Genomic DNA, 15,000 nt, shown 5'->3' on the forward strand with positions numbered 1-15,000 from the left:
GGTGGAGTGTAAGTGTGGGTGTTTAGGCCTGTGGGGTGGAGTGTAAGTGTGGGTGTTTAGGCCTGTGGGGTGGAGTGTAAGTGTGGGTGTTTAGGCCTGTGGGGTGGAGTCAGGAGTCTGGGGCTTAAATGGTCAGTAAATGTGAGTGTGGCCCGTTAATCAGCATCACCTTTGCTTACCTTATCCTTTTATCACCGAGTTTTGGCACTCTGAACCCTACTTCATACCAGGTGGGAACAGAGGTCTGGATGATGATGATGATGATGCCAGCAGAGATGGATAGATTGATAGATAAAGAGAGAGAGGGGGGGAGGGATGGTGGTATTGTGTGACAATTTGTGGCATCAGTACAGAGAGAGAGAGAGAGAGAGAGATAAGGGTGTGGCTGGAGGCTGTGTGTCAGTTTGTGGCCTGAGTACAGTGTATATGCTTAGTATACAACACAGTCCCTGGTGGTGGTGGTGTAGGCAGTGGTGAGGTATGTGGTAATACTCACGTGTCGTGCGGTACGTCATGGACCCACAGGAACCACCAGGCACACATGTCACCTCCAGGGCCAGGTCAGGGAACTCCAAGGAGAGGACTGGGCACTTGCCTGGCTCCGTCTCTGTGATCTGGTCCCCGTTGGTCACACTGACCTTCATCTGTTCTCGCTCCACCTGCAGTAAGAACAAAATATTATGTATTAGTGGCATGGGGCGTTTGACCTCTTTAATCCGATGATGTATTCTTCATATTTCCTTACAACCTTCACCAGATTTTATTTAGTACTCACTTTAAGGCCACCCTCGGCGGCCTCCGCTCGATGTCAAGGCACTTCCTATCTTCAGTCAAAAGGCAACAGAAACTGAATTAGGCCTACTCAAGCCATGAGCGAGACGGAGCGAGGAATTTTCCCTTATTTTTATCCTGCTGGGACACCCATTGAGGAGAGAGAGAGAGAGAGAGAGAGAGAGAGAGGCAGGATAGTAGTGTTTGCTCTTATACTAAATTATACTACCGGTATATCATTATACTATATACTTTTAGGAGTATAAGGAGGGGGGAAGGAGAGGCGAGAGAGTGATAATACAACAAACACGTCACTCTTCTCTCTTTTATCATGTTGGTAGTTTCTATGCCGGACTGAGAACGAATCCATCCCCTCCACTCTAAACAAAAGGCCAGAAATGAGTCATAACTCGGGAACCGGTGGCCCGACTGGACTGGAAACTGTTTTATTCTTCAAGTTACAGCATTTAACGGCATCCTGCTCTTAAAAAAAAAAAAAAAAAGCGTTACATGCGTCGGTTTTGGCTGTGTTGCGGTAACAAACAAACAAACATACAGAAATCGGCTCATTATAATATAGATGGGCAAGCCTTTTGCACCTCGAGGGATTTGGTGCATCCTTCATTAAAGTGTTCAGTATAAGGTACTTATCTTGATTCAGTACAAGGGTGTGAAGGCAGCAAGAAGAACATACAAGGCTACATCATGGCACTGAAGGCATTAAACAACTGTGAGACATCACTGGATATTGTGGCAACATCTTACTATCTCACACTCGAGTGCCTTCATTAGTACTGATGTGCTGGACTTTATGTCAGAATTATTACATTTATACCAGTGTTCATTGTTACACACACACACACACACACACACACACACACTCCAGTGCCTTCATTAGTACTGATGTGCTGGACTTTATATCAGAATTATTACATTTATACCAGTGTTAATTGTTACACACACACACACACACACACACACACACACACACAGCCGCCTCTGAAGCCACAAAACCACAACTAACCTGAATTTTGATCCTGAGAGTCACCTCCTGTGTGCTCTGATCAGGCTCGGTAAGGCTGGTGGTGGTTGCAGGGTTGGTGGTGGTTGCAGGGGTGGTGGTGGTTGCAGGGGTGGTGGTGGTTGCAGGGTTGGTGGTGGTTGCAGGGGTGGTGGTGGTTGCAGGGGTGGTGGTAGTTGCAGGGGTGGCGGTGGTTGCAGGGGTGGCGGTGGTTGCAGGGATGGTGGTGGTTGCAGGGTTGGTGGTGGTTGCAGGGTTGGTGGTGGTTGCAGGGTTGGTGGTGGTTGCAGGGTTGGTGGTGGTTGCAGGGTTGGTGGTGGTTGCAGGGGTGGTGGTGGTTGCAGGGTTGGTGGTGGTTGCAGGGGTGGCGGTGGTTGCAGGGGCGGTGGTGGTTGCAGGGGTGGTGGTGGTTGCAGGGGTGGTGGTGGTTGCAGGGGTGGTGGGGACAGTGTTGATGGTGAGGGTCAGCGTTGAGTTTTCACCACTCTCATCAAAACACCAGAACTTTGCTGCGTCCACGTCAGCCAACTCGTCGGCACTCAAGGTTACTTTAAGAGCAGCCTCGAGAGACCTATTTGATAAAGTTCTGACTTTGAACACTAGAGCAGATGCGGCATTTGTTACAGGCTGGTGAAGCTCAAACTCGGCTTCAAGCATCTCCTCCTTGTCTTTCTTCCTGAGTGCCACTGGGTGAAAGTTGGGATGTGTTGGCACCGTGACTTTGTGGCATTCTGAAAGGAAGACCAGGAAAAGCGATAAGTGTGGACTCCTTAACAATTTTTCAGGGGTCGTTTTCTCTTGGCTAAATAAAATATTGTGGTACTAGCTAAAATAACCGTTTAGATGCACCAGCAGCAGTGAAAGGCTGACTACGGACAGTTATTTTAGTCTTTGACTTTACCATGTCACTGGGATCAACAAAACTGAATGACGTTATGCAGAATAAAATAGCTAAACCCACCAACCAAAGTGAGGGTGTTTATAACAACTGATAATCCAATTACATATCAATCTTAAAGGCGTCTCTTAATCCATCCCTTACCACATTGACACACCACTACCCTAACACCCTCACAACCTCCCTCTCACACTTCCCTTTTACCCCTTTCCCCTAAACCCCCTTTCCTACTCCCTCTCACCCCATCCTTTCAACCCAGGCCCCTCAGCCTTCCTCTCACCACCTGCTAGTGTAGGAGCATATGTAGCAGATTTGACCCGAGTATTTTTTCCTTGTAAAAATGTGAAACCTGATGCATTTTTGTTCTCCACCTTCCTCTGATGTCAAAAAAACATAGTGTCAATTTTTTAACCCAGTTTTGACATTTATTTCAACAAAACTTAAGGATTGATTAGGGAAATGCAAAAATTCTAGCGACTGATACAGAAAACACAGTAAGAAGGGAAAAGAGGATAACAAGTGTTATATCTAGAACACAGTTACATAGTATTGACACATACTACTCTTTCTGGAGACTTTGGGATGGTCCAGATTTTTTTTGATCGTATATTTAGAGTTTTTTTCTGGGATTAATTCGATTTCATATTTCTTTTGCAGGGTATGGTGAAACGATGCATGCACAGGACTTAACAGATTATAGACTGTGTCTGATATGTCAGACTGGTGGTAGTTTGGTTGCAAAGCCAGAAAAAACATCATATGTGAAACTTTAGAACTCTGTAGACCGATGGGCTAAGTGCCAAGATCCAGAATATCTGACGATACAGAAAAGATTGGAACATGTTACACAGACAGAACTAGAAAAAAAAAGGTGGTACTTGGCATGCTGTATGCTACAAAACTACCATTAACAAAACCAATCTGGAAAGGGCAGAGAAAAGGCATGAAGCTAGTGTTACACAAGGGACAGCAAGCTTAATAACATCTCCACGTGTAGGCCATCCACCTGGAAAGACAAACGACCAAGCTCCTCAAGCAAGTACTTCCAAACGTTTCACGAGAGACACTGATCCTGATATTTGGAAGGAATTCACTAGTGGCAACTTTTGTGTGAAGAAAAGCTTGGTACCATTCACAAGTATTGGTGTTGACCATGCTCTAGAGCAGCAGAATCGAAAAATGAAGGTTCTTTGTGGACTAAAAGGCATCACACAAAAGCCAGAGACACTAGCGAGATTTTTTCTGATTGCCCCAGAGATGTCTCGTTTATCTGAAGAAGCTGAAAGGTCGGCAGGTGTGACTCTTCAGTCACGGATGCAGCACCATGAACTTTCACCGAGTATGACCAAGAAGGATTTCTCCAGAATAGAGCAACTGAAGTCTGTGTTGAGAGAATCCAATCCATTCAAGTTTCAGGGTGACCAGTTGTTGAATATCATTACAAAGTCAGTTATGCCACAGTCAGTACATATGGATATTCTTCAAAAAGAAGAGAAAGAGAAGAATGCATATTCCTCCTTTGTCAGGGAGAGGATACAGGGGCCCATCAGTTTATGGGAGAAGATGCCAAAGCTGAAGCTGAAAAGCTGGAAGTCCGCAGCCAAAACCACAAAAGTTGCTCTGGGAAACAAAACCATTGAACTGAAAGAAAATCGCTCATTGTTTGACAAGATGACTATAGCAGCCAGAAGACGCCCTGATATTGACATCGAAGAAGCAGTTGGAACATATGAGTTTTCAAGCATTTCAAGGGCTTTGTTTGCCTCTGATGGTCTCCTTCTCCCTTGCAATGATAAAAGCAAGCTCCTGCATATATTAGAGAATCTGCCTGAAAAAATGCAAGAGTCTTCAGAAAGTGAAGGTGTCACACAACTTGTGGGCGATGCACAGATTAAACCAGAAGAGGTGGCAAAGGTGGTCATCGTAGATGCAATGGTGATTGTTCAGCAACTGACAGCCACAGAAAGACAAGTGAAAAGCCGATGGGAATTTGCTGCACTTTACATTGAATGTCTTGAGAGAAAATTTGCCAGCTATGATGCCATGCATCTTGTGTTTGACCATTATGATGTTGACATTTCACTCAAGCAAGCAACCAGAGAAAGACGTGCAGAAAAGGTTAAGGATTGCAAAAGTTATGTCTGTATGGACTCAACACAAATAAGGACTTCACTGTCTTGTTTCATCAGTAACACTAAGACCAAAGGAAGCCTTGCACATTACCTGGCAGAGAAGGTGCTAGAACACTTCAGGAATGGAAAGAAAACAGTGGTTGTTTCTACTCAAAGTGGTGCCAAGTCATATCATGCTGATGTTGACCATCTCACCAGTTGCTAGAGGAGGCTGATACACTTCTTCTATTACATGCCGTCAGTGTTGCTGGCCCACATGTTACTATTCACATAATGCCACCTGATACAGATGTGTTTGTGCTTGCACTTCGCCGTTTCCCTGACCTTGGATCGAACACCTCTGTTGTTCTGGGAACTGGTACTAAGCAACGTGTAGTACCTTTGAAGCCTATTTATGAAGCTCTTGGTCCTGAGCTTGCTGCAGCTCTTCCTGGGTTCCACTGTTTTACTGGCTGTGACACTACTGGGAGATTCGCAGGTAAAGGAAAAGTAACGTGTTGGCAAGCATTCCAAAAAGCTTCATCACATGTGAAAGCTGCATTTATCCAGCTTGGGAAAACAGAACGTCCAACAGATGACGTCAAAGCAGGACTTGAAGAGTATGTGTGTAGACTGTATCAGCCAAAGTCTAAAATCAATGATGTCAAGAGCCTTCGATGGGAAATGTTCAGAAAATCCCAGGCAGAAGCAGAAAAGTCTCCTCCATCTCAGGTAGTTTTGGAACAAGCAATTTTGCGTGCCCATTATCAGGCTATGATATGGTGTCATGAGACAGAAGCCAAACCAGTACTTCCTGCTCCAGATTCATATGGATGGGAGAAAGAAGGAAGCACTTGGAAACCTATTGTGACACATCTGAAGCCTGCGCCTGATGCTGTGATAGAGCTGATCTCCTGTGGTTGTGTAACTGGCAAGTGTAGGGGTATCAGCTGTTCATGTCAGAAAGCAGCCATAGTATGCACTGAAATGTGTACATGTGAAGCTGCAGAAGATATCTGTACAAATGTAAATAATGAATTACACCTCTCAGAGGAATCAGAAGATGATGTTACTGATGAGGAATATGATGATTAGCTTGTTACTGGCTATGGTGATACTGAGATAAAGGTTTTGTTGAATATAACTTTTATTGTCAACTACATTTAAATTATGTTCAGCAGTTCCAAAGTAGCAAGTCTATATCCTCTTCAGTTATCGGGTGATACCAACCTATCTGTTGGTAATTTTTGATATAATTTTTTTTTGTCATAGTGTCATTGTAAATTCTCAGTAAAAAAGTTAAATATTATGAGTAACCAAAGTTTCTTTTTGTAGTCTTGGGCAGTACATCATGCATACATGCTTGGAATTTTTGTATGCATGTACAGTTTTTTTCAGTCATAGCCGTACAGGTGCCTGATATGGCCACTGTTTTGATAAATCTGTCAAAGTTTACTTGTGATAAACTTGTAATAAGTCTTTTTTTCTCGAAGCTTGTATAATGATGAAAATGTGGTATGTATGTATGTTTATTACAGTAATTGTAAACGCAGCCACATAGAGGATCTGAATTATCATGAATTACAGATATAATTTTTTTTTTTGTAAGAAAGTCTATTCTCTTTAAGTTTTATTATGTCTATTCAGGATATTGTGATTTTTATGGTATAATGCGCATTTTCAATTGGTGTGTTGCAAGATTTTCTGATAAAATACATATATACTCATAACCACCCAAAATTCTTGATTTAACATGAAATTTAACCTAAAATACAGGTAAAACCCAATGGAAAAAATTGACACCATATATTTTCGTAAAGTTTATAGTCTAAAGATTAGGAAAATGAAGGGTGTCCCTTTTTTTACAAAGAAGAAATACTTGGTCACATATGCTCCCACACTATGCCTTTCTCTCCCTCCTATCTCCATCCCTCCTCACCTCATCCTGCTTTCCTTTACCCCTCTCACTTTTCCCTCCCTCTCCATCTCCTTCTCACAGTTCATTCCAGTTCATTCCTTCCTCTGTCTTCTCCCCCTCTCCCTTCACTTGTCCTTTTCTTACCCACCTTCCACTCCCCCCCCCCCCGATTCTCATTCTCTCTTCCACTCGTCATACCTTAATACTCACAAACTCCCTCCTCCCTGTCACCCTGGGGTGTAGGGACAACACTCCCTTCCCTTACCCTCCCCCTCCTCCCTCCCTCACACCCTCCCTTCCCTTACCCCCCTCCTCCCTCCCTTCCTTTATCCTCCCCCTCCTCCCTCCCTCACACCCTCCCTTCCCTTACTCTTCCCTCCTCCCTCCCTCACACCCTCCCTTCCCTTACTCTTCCCTCCTCCCTCCCTCACACCCTTCCTTCCCTTACCCCCCTCCTCCCTCCCTCACACCCTCCCTTCCCTTACCCCTTCCTCCCTCCCTTCCCTTACCCTCCCTTCCCTCCCTCAACCCTCCCTTCCCTTACTCTTCCCTCCTCCCTCCCTCACACCCTCCCTTCCCTTACCTCTTCCTCCCTCCCTTCCCTTACCCTCCCTTCCCTCCCTCACACCCTCCCTTCCCTTACCCCCCTCCTCCCTCCCTCACACCCTCCCTTCCCTTACCCTCCCCCTCCTCTCTCCCTTCCTTTATCCTCCCCCTCCTCCTTCCCTCACACCCTCCCTTTCCTTACCCTCCCCCTCCTCCCTTCCTCACACCCTCCCTTCCCTAACCCTAACCCTCCTTCCTTCCTCAAACCCTTCTTCCCTTACCCCCCTCCTTCCTCCCTCACACTCTCCTTTCCCTTACCCTCCCCCTCCCTTCTGTTACCCTCACCCTCCCTTCCCTTACTGAGTCACCATCCCTCTCATCCCTTCCTTCCTTCCTTCCTTCACCCTTCCTCTCCACCCTGCCATCCATCATACTCCTCTCACTCCACCCTTCCCACACCCTTCCTCCACTCTCCCTCTCATCCCTTCCTTCCTTCCTTCCTTCCTTCACCCTCCCTCTCCACCCTCCCATCCCTCATACTCCTCTCACTCCACCCTTCCCACACCCTTCGTCCACCCTTCTTCCACCCTGCCTCTCAGCCCCTCTGCCTTTGCTTTGACTCACACAACTAACCTTTTTTAGGAGGGTTGGCAGCTGTAGAGTTGTCTGGTTCAGTGATGGGGTCTGCAGATGGCTTGGTGGAGGGGCTGGGCATTGGGATTGGTGAGGGATTGGGCGATGGGCTAGGAAAGAGGCTAGGAAAGGAGGCAGGATAGGGCTTGGTGGAGGGGCTAGGCACTGGGATTGGTGAGGGATTGGCGGACGGGCTAGGAAAGAGGCTAGGAAAGGAGGCAGGATAGGGCTTGGTGGAGGGAGTAGGCTTTGGGATTGGTGAGGGATTAGGTGAGTGCTTTGCTGAGAAGTTAGAAGGGTCGGGAGAGGGGTTAGGAGAGTGATCAGAAGAGCCTGGATAGGTTTTGTGAGAAGAATCAAGAGAATGCTCAGGAGAAGAATCAAGAGAATGCTCAGGAGAAGAATCAAGAGAATGCTCAGGAGAAGAATCAAGAGAAGGGTTGGAGGAAGGATTAAGAGAAGAGTTGGAGGAAGGATCAAGAGAAGGGTTGGAGGAAGGATCAAGAGAAGGATTAAGAGAAGGGTTGGAGGAAGGATGAGGGGAATGTTGAGGTGAGTCAGGAGAGAGGTTAGGGGAGGGGTGTGAAGGGTCAGAAGGTCCAGTAGGTGTGCTGGGATGGCCAGTGGTCTCTGAAACATCATTAACATCTATACTCCATGGCAGTGATACCTGCACCACTACTACTACTACTGATTATTATTATTATTATTATTATTATTTATTATTATTATTATTATTATTATTATTATTATTATTATTGTTGTTGTAGGTGAGGTATATGGCAAGGTGGTAGGCGAGGGCCAGGGCAGTGGCGGCCACAGGAAGCCAGCACTAAGGGCGGCCAAGGAGTGTGGTGGTGTGGCAACTGTGGCTGAAGGAGGGCCAGCTAGAGTGGTGGTAGGTTGTAACAGAGCAGCTTGGACGAGGATAATACCCAGTGCACTGGCCATGATACCTGGCATGAGCTGCCTGCCATGTAATACCTACCCTAGGTGAGTACAGTGTATGACACGTGGCATGGCAAGGCAGCCACGTGTCAGGCCAGTGTAGGCAGGCAGGTGTGATGGTGAGGCAGACAGGTGTGATGGTGAGGCAGGCAGGTGTGATGGTGAGGCAGACAGGTGTGATGGTGAGGCAGACAGGTGTGATGGTAAGGCAGACAGGTGTGATCGTAAGGCAGACAGGTGTGATGGTAAGGCAGACAGGTGTGATGGTGAGGTAGACAGGTGTGATGGTGAGGCAGATAGGTGTGATGGTAAGACAGACAGGTGTGATGGTAAGGCAGACAGGTGTGATGGTAAGGCAGACAGGTGTGATGGTAAGGCAGACAGGTGTGATGGTGAGGCAGACAGGTGTGATGGTAAGGCAGACAGGTGTGATGGTAAGGCAGACAGGTGTGATGGTAAGGCAGACAGGTGTAGTGTGGTAATAATACAGTAACTTACGTATTGCTGCGATGCGGTGTATCTGCATGGTGTGGCATAGCAACATCAGGCACCACCACACCGCCACCACACCACCACCACCACCAGACGCCATCACTGCAACATTAGGATTCACTTCAACAACAATGGCTCACTCACTCACTCATGCAACACATTCACTCAGTAACTCATCACTCATTTACCGACTCACCGCACTGACTGACTAACTCACAACTCATTCACTGACCCACCACACTGACCCACTGACTCAGCACTCTTACACTTCCTCGTGATATAACTCATCACTCATTTACAAAGTCACCACACTGACTCACAACTCATTCACTGACTCACCACACTGACCCACTGACTCAGCACTCTTACATTGCCTCGTAACAGTACTCGCTGACTTCCCAAACTGACTGGCTGACCCACCACACTCACACATTGACTCACCCATCATTCACCACTATGACAAACCACACTCACTGACTGACTCAAAATGTCCTTTGTGTCACTAAATTCAAAAACTCACCACACTCACTGACTCACCACACTGCTTTACTGAGTCACCCTGTCCATTCATTGACTCACCATACTTACTGACTCACCACTAATTCACTGAGTCAACACGCTATTTTACTGAGTCACCCTGTCCATTCATTGACTCACCATACTTACTGACTCACCACTAATTCACTGAGTCAACACGCTATTTTACTGAGTCACCCCGTCCATTCATTGACTCACCATACTTACTGACTCACCACTAATTCACTGAGTCAACACGCTATTTTACTGAGTCACCCTGTCCATTCATTGACTCACCATACTTACTGACTCACCACTAATTCACTGAGTCAGCACGCTATTTTACTGAGTCACCCTGTCCATTCATTGACTCACCATACTTACTGACTCACCACTAATTCACTGAGTCAGCACGCTATTTTACTGAGTCACCCCGTCCATTCATTGACTCACCATACTTACTGACTCACCACTAATTCACTGAGTCAACACGCTATTTTACTGAGTCACCCTGTCCATTCATTGACTCACCATACTTACTGACTCACCACTAGTTCACTGAGTCAACACGCTATTTTACTGAGTCACCCTGTCCATTCATTGACTCATCATACTTACTGACTCATCACTAATTCACTGAGTCAACACGCTATTTTACTGAGTCACCCTGTCCATTCATTGACTCACCATACTTACTGACTCACCACTAATTCACTGAGTCAACACGCTATTTTACTGAGTCACCCCGTCCATTCATTGACTCACCATACTTACTGACTCACCACTAATTCACTGAGTCAACACGCTATTTTACTGAGTGGCCACAGCCATTCAGTGGAGGCGTTGGGTTTTATCGCTTCAGATCACAGGCCCAAAATAGAAGGCCATCCTGCTTACCCAGATATCTGACTTGGTGGCAGGGCTTGTGCTGTGCCCTATACCCTTGTTACTCTAACTTGGCCTCAAATTTCCATCGCCCCAGCTTCAGTGCCGAGTTACAACAATAAATTAAGTCTCGAATATGGTGTTAGTCACGAAGAAGTGCCGTGAGAATGATGTAGAGCTGCAGTATTGTCCGTTTCTGTCATTGAACTACGTGAAATAAGCTCAAAAAAAGAAAAAAAAAATCTGGGCCAAATTAGTGTAAAAGAACTACAGTATAGCTAATGTACTGGCAGTACACTGACCTGGTAAACTAAACAACTGGTTAACTAATGTACTGGTAAACTAAACAACTGGTTAACTAATGGACTGGTAAACTAAACAACTGGTTAACTAATGGACTGGTAAACTAAACAACTGGTTAACTAATGGACTGGTAAACTAAACAACTAAGGTACTGGTAAACTAAACAACTAAGGTACTGGTAAACTAAACAACTAATGTACTGGTAAACTAAACAACTAATGTACTGGTAAACTAAACAACTAATGTACTGGTAAACTAAACAATTGGTTAACTAATGGACTGGTAAACTAAACAACTGGTTAACTAATGGACTGGTAAACTAAACAACTGGTTAACTAATGTACTGGTAAACTAAACAACTGGTTAACTAATGGACTGGTAAACTAAACAACTGGTTAACTAATGGACTGGTAAACTAAACAACTGGTTAACTAATGTACTGGTAAACTAAACAATTGGTTAACTAATGTACTGGTAAATTAAACAACTGGTTAACTAATGGACTGGTAAACTAAACAACTGGTTAACTAATGGACTGGTAAACTAAACAACTGGTTAACTAATGGACTGGTAAACTCATGTACTAGTAAACTAATACTCTGGTGAACCCCAACACCAGTCAAATGGTCATCTAGTGAACTGGACAACTATGGAATGGTTTACCTTGGAACCTGAACAACGGGTAAACTAATGACCTGGACAACTGATGAAGTAGTAAAGTGGCAGACTGGTAACAGAATCAACGAAGCAACTAGTGAAATAGTACACTAATGAACTCGTCTGTCTATCTACCTATTGCCAGACGCCTTAATCCCGTAAGGGGTGGCCACAAACAAATCGCCTCCATGTAGCCCTGTCCCCCGCCATTTCACTGCCCTGCTCCCAGCTCACACTCCCCTATCTCATATACCTCTCCACTCCCTCCCTTCATCTCATCCTTGGCCTCCCCCTGCCTCTGCCCCCTCCACCTCACTCACATACACTCTCCTCGTCAGTCTCTCGCTCTGCATCCTCTGCACATGGCCAAACCACCTCAGTGTGTTTCTCCTAACGCTTCCTATCACATCCACATCCACACCACAACGCTCCTTCTCTTGTGCATTTGTCAGTCTGTCTCTCCATGTGACTCCACAGGCTCCTCTCAAATAACTCATTTCCACTGCTCTTAAGAACAAAAATGAACTTGTACATTAGTGAAATAGTACGCTAGTAAACTAGATAATACACTGGTACACTATGTAACTGATGAACTGGGGCAGAAGAAAAAGGTGTAACTAATGAACGGTTTTATTAGTGAGTTAAGGAACACACAAAATAATGGCCTGGTACACTAATGAAATGGTAACGTTGGCAACGGATATACTATACCTTTTTTACTCTAACTTGGCCTAAAACTGCCATCTGTCCATCTTCATTACTGGTTGTAGCAAGAGATTAACAGCACAGGATGATGCTAGTCATGAAGAAGTGCTACGGAAGGGATGTAGAGCCATAGTATTGTCTTATTCTGCGTGGAATAAGCCGCAAAAGAACGAGAATCTGTGCCAAGTTAAGGTAAAGGAAGTATAGTGAAGTAGGAAAATAATGAAGTGTTAAATAAATGGCAGGACAAGTTGTGGTAGGGTGTTAGGCAGGAGAGACTTTACTGGGTCAAGATACAGTGTGAAAACACAGGCTAATAAACTGGTATGTAGGAGGATACCCAGGCAGGTTCACATACTGTACTCTGGGTAAGGCATACTCTTTGTTGTATATTAACACAGGTATCAGAGGCAAGGGAAAAACTCACATTTCACAGTCTCCCAACGATTATTTTTTGTTGGCAAAAAGTTTGTACCAGACTCAGCCAGCCTTTGGTCTGGTGGTGGGAGGTATTGAAGAAGTATGCGGGAGATGTTATGGCAAAACTGATAGAATGTTGTTGCTGTTGTTGTTCCTGTATGTTGGTCTGTGTGGCCGAGCAGAGCCATCGACCACAAGCAAGCAGCCGCCGTCCTGGGGCAGACTGCAACTAGCTAGGACTTCACAAGGTTCGTAACCTGGCGTCGTTCAGGGCAAATGGGTAAGGGATAGCCGCCAAGAGGATCAGCTTTTTATAGAGGTATGTAGGAGCAGTATCTCAGGCCAGAATTTGACAGCTTGGTAAATGAGGAAGATGTCCCCGCCGGAGTGTTGTGCCAGGCCAGCTACCGCGCCTTGGCCCCACAACACTGCCATAGTAGCACCTCTCTGCACCACCCTAACCTACTACCTTGTTGATGCCGTAAACACCATACAACTTGACCTAAAGCCACACCTTAACATTATCCATCTGTCTGTCTCACTGTCCATCTTTATGTCTGTTTATGTTAGTCAGTCTGTATGTCTATGTATATGTATATGTCTATGTCTACCTGTCTACTGATCTGTAGATAGATGGATAGACAGACAGATAATAGCATGGATACCTGTCGTTACCGGGGTAAAAACAGAAAATGTTGTCCATGCATACCAACGTTGCCTGTTACCATCACTAGGACAATCACCACTACCACACCCCCGATGTCACCGTGCACGTTAGTACTGTGATCACCACCACTACCACACCTACCTCTACCACCACAACCATCATCCCTGCCTCTACCACCACAACGCCCATCACCCTTGCCTCTACCACCACAACAACCATTACCCCTGCCTCCACCACAACAACCATTACCCCTGCCTCAACGACAACAACTACCATCCCTGCCTCCATCATCACTGGGAATAATGTCAATGTTAAGGGCAGACAGAGTTTTGCATTATGTACACATATATTGACCCGTTTCTCATCTTTGTAGTATTTGCTGACCAGTTGTTATAATGTTAAGATGTATTCAGTGTATGAGTTGCAGTATTGGCAGCAGAAATAACCAGTGAATGTCCAAGAGGAAATGCATTACTAATAGTGAAGATTATTACAGCAATGATGGTAGACAATTTACATAGTCAAGTTGGTGAAATGTAACTTCCTGTAACAACAAAAGATTTTGAACTTTTAGTCTTGCAATTAGGAGACAACTTTGTTTAACTTAGGAGTGCCCCCCCCCCCCATAGGGTACATCCAGCTTACCGGGGCAGCCACAGGGGATCTCACCGTGTGTAAAAATTAGTTGGTGTTGGCGTGTACCTCGGTGTACGCAGAGGCAGGCCTTGGCGATTCCATTCTGCCTAAAACCTCGCCGGGATGGCCGTCTATCACCGTGATTTTTTTTTTTTTTTTTTGCCATGTAAAATAAACCCTGCCAGCCACACCTTGCACTCCAGTTAACCTTGTTATGTTTATAGGAAATTTAGAAAATGGTGTAGGGGCTGCCCTGCCCCCTGATCCAGGTGTAAGTAGGCCTTTTTACGGGTCCAGTCCTGCCCAAAACCTGTTCAAAGTACACGTCTACCTTCCTGCAAAATGTCGTTCTCCTAAGTATAAAAAAAAAAAAAAAAAAACTTTGGGAGGACACTGAGGACCAGCTCACGAATACGCTCTCTCTCTCTCTCTCTCTCTCTCTCTCTCTCTCTCTCTCTCTCGTTCGCTCGCTCGCTCTGTATATATATATATATGCATTCACAAATACATGCGTACACATGCAGCACTGCCAGTGACACTGTCCTCAATACAGAAGTAACTTACTGTACAGTGCAGAATCTAGAACTTAAAAATAAACAAGACACAGCCAACACAAAGGCTAATGCATTGGTCCACTCTTGCTCTCTTTCTGTAATCAACTTTTTTACCACCACAGTCAGGGCTAATTATTCCCATACATTTTGTGAAGGTGTTGGCAACAGCACTAACCTAAGGCGTGAAATGTCCTGATCTACCAAAATGTGTTGTGCAGATGACTATCACTGCGGTGATGGATGTCACACTCTGGTGTGTCTTCCTGCCTCTCGCTGCCCCCTCATGTTGTAACCCCCACTCCCTGCCCCTTCCCTTCCC

This window comes from Coenobita brevimanus, chromosome 114 (assembly GCF_032717465.1).
Source record: "Coenobita brevimanus isolate Jiangsu-jjx chromosome 114, ASM3271746v2, whole genome shotgun sequence".
Lineage (NCBI taxonomy): Eukaryota > Metazoa > Arthropoda > Malacostraca > Decapoda > Coenobitidae > Coenobita > Coenobita brevimanus.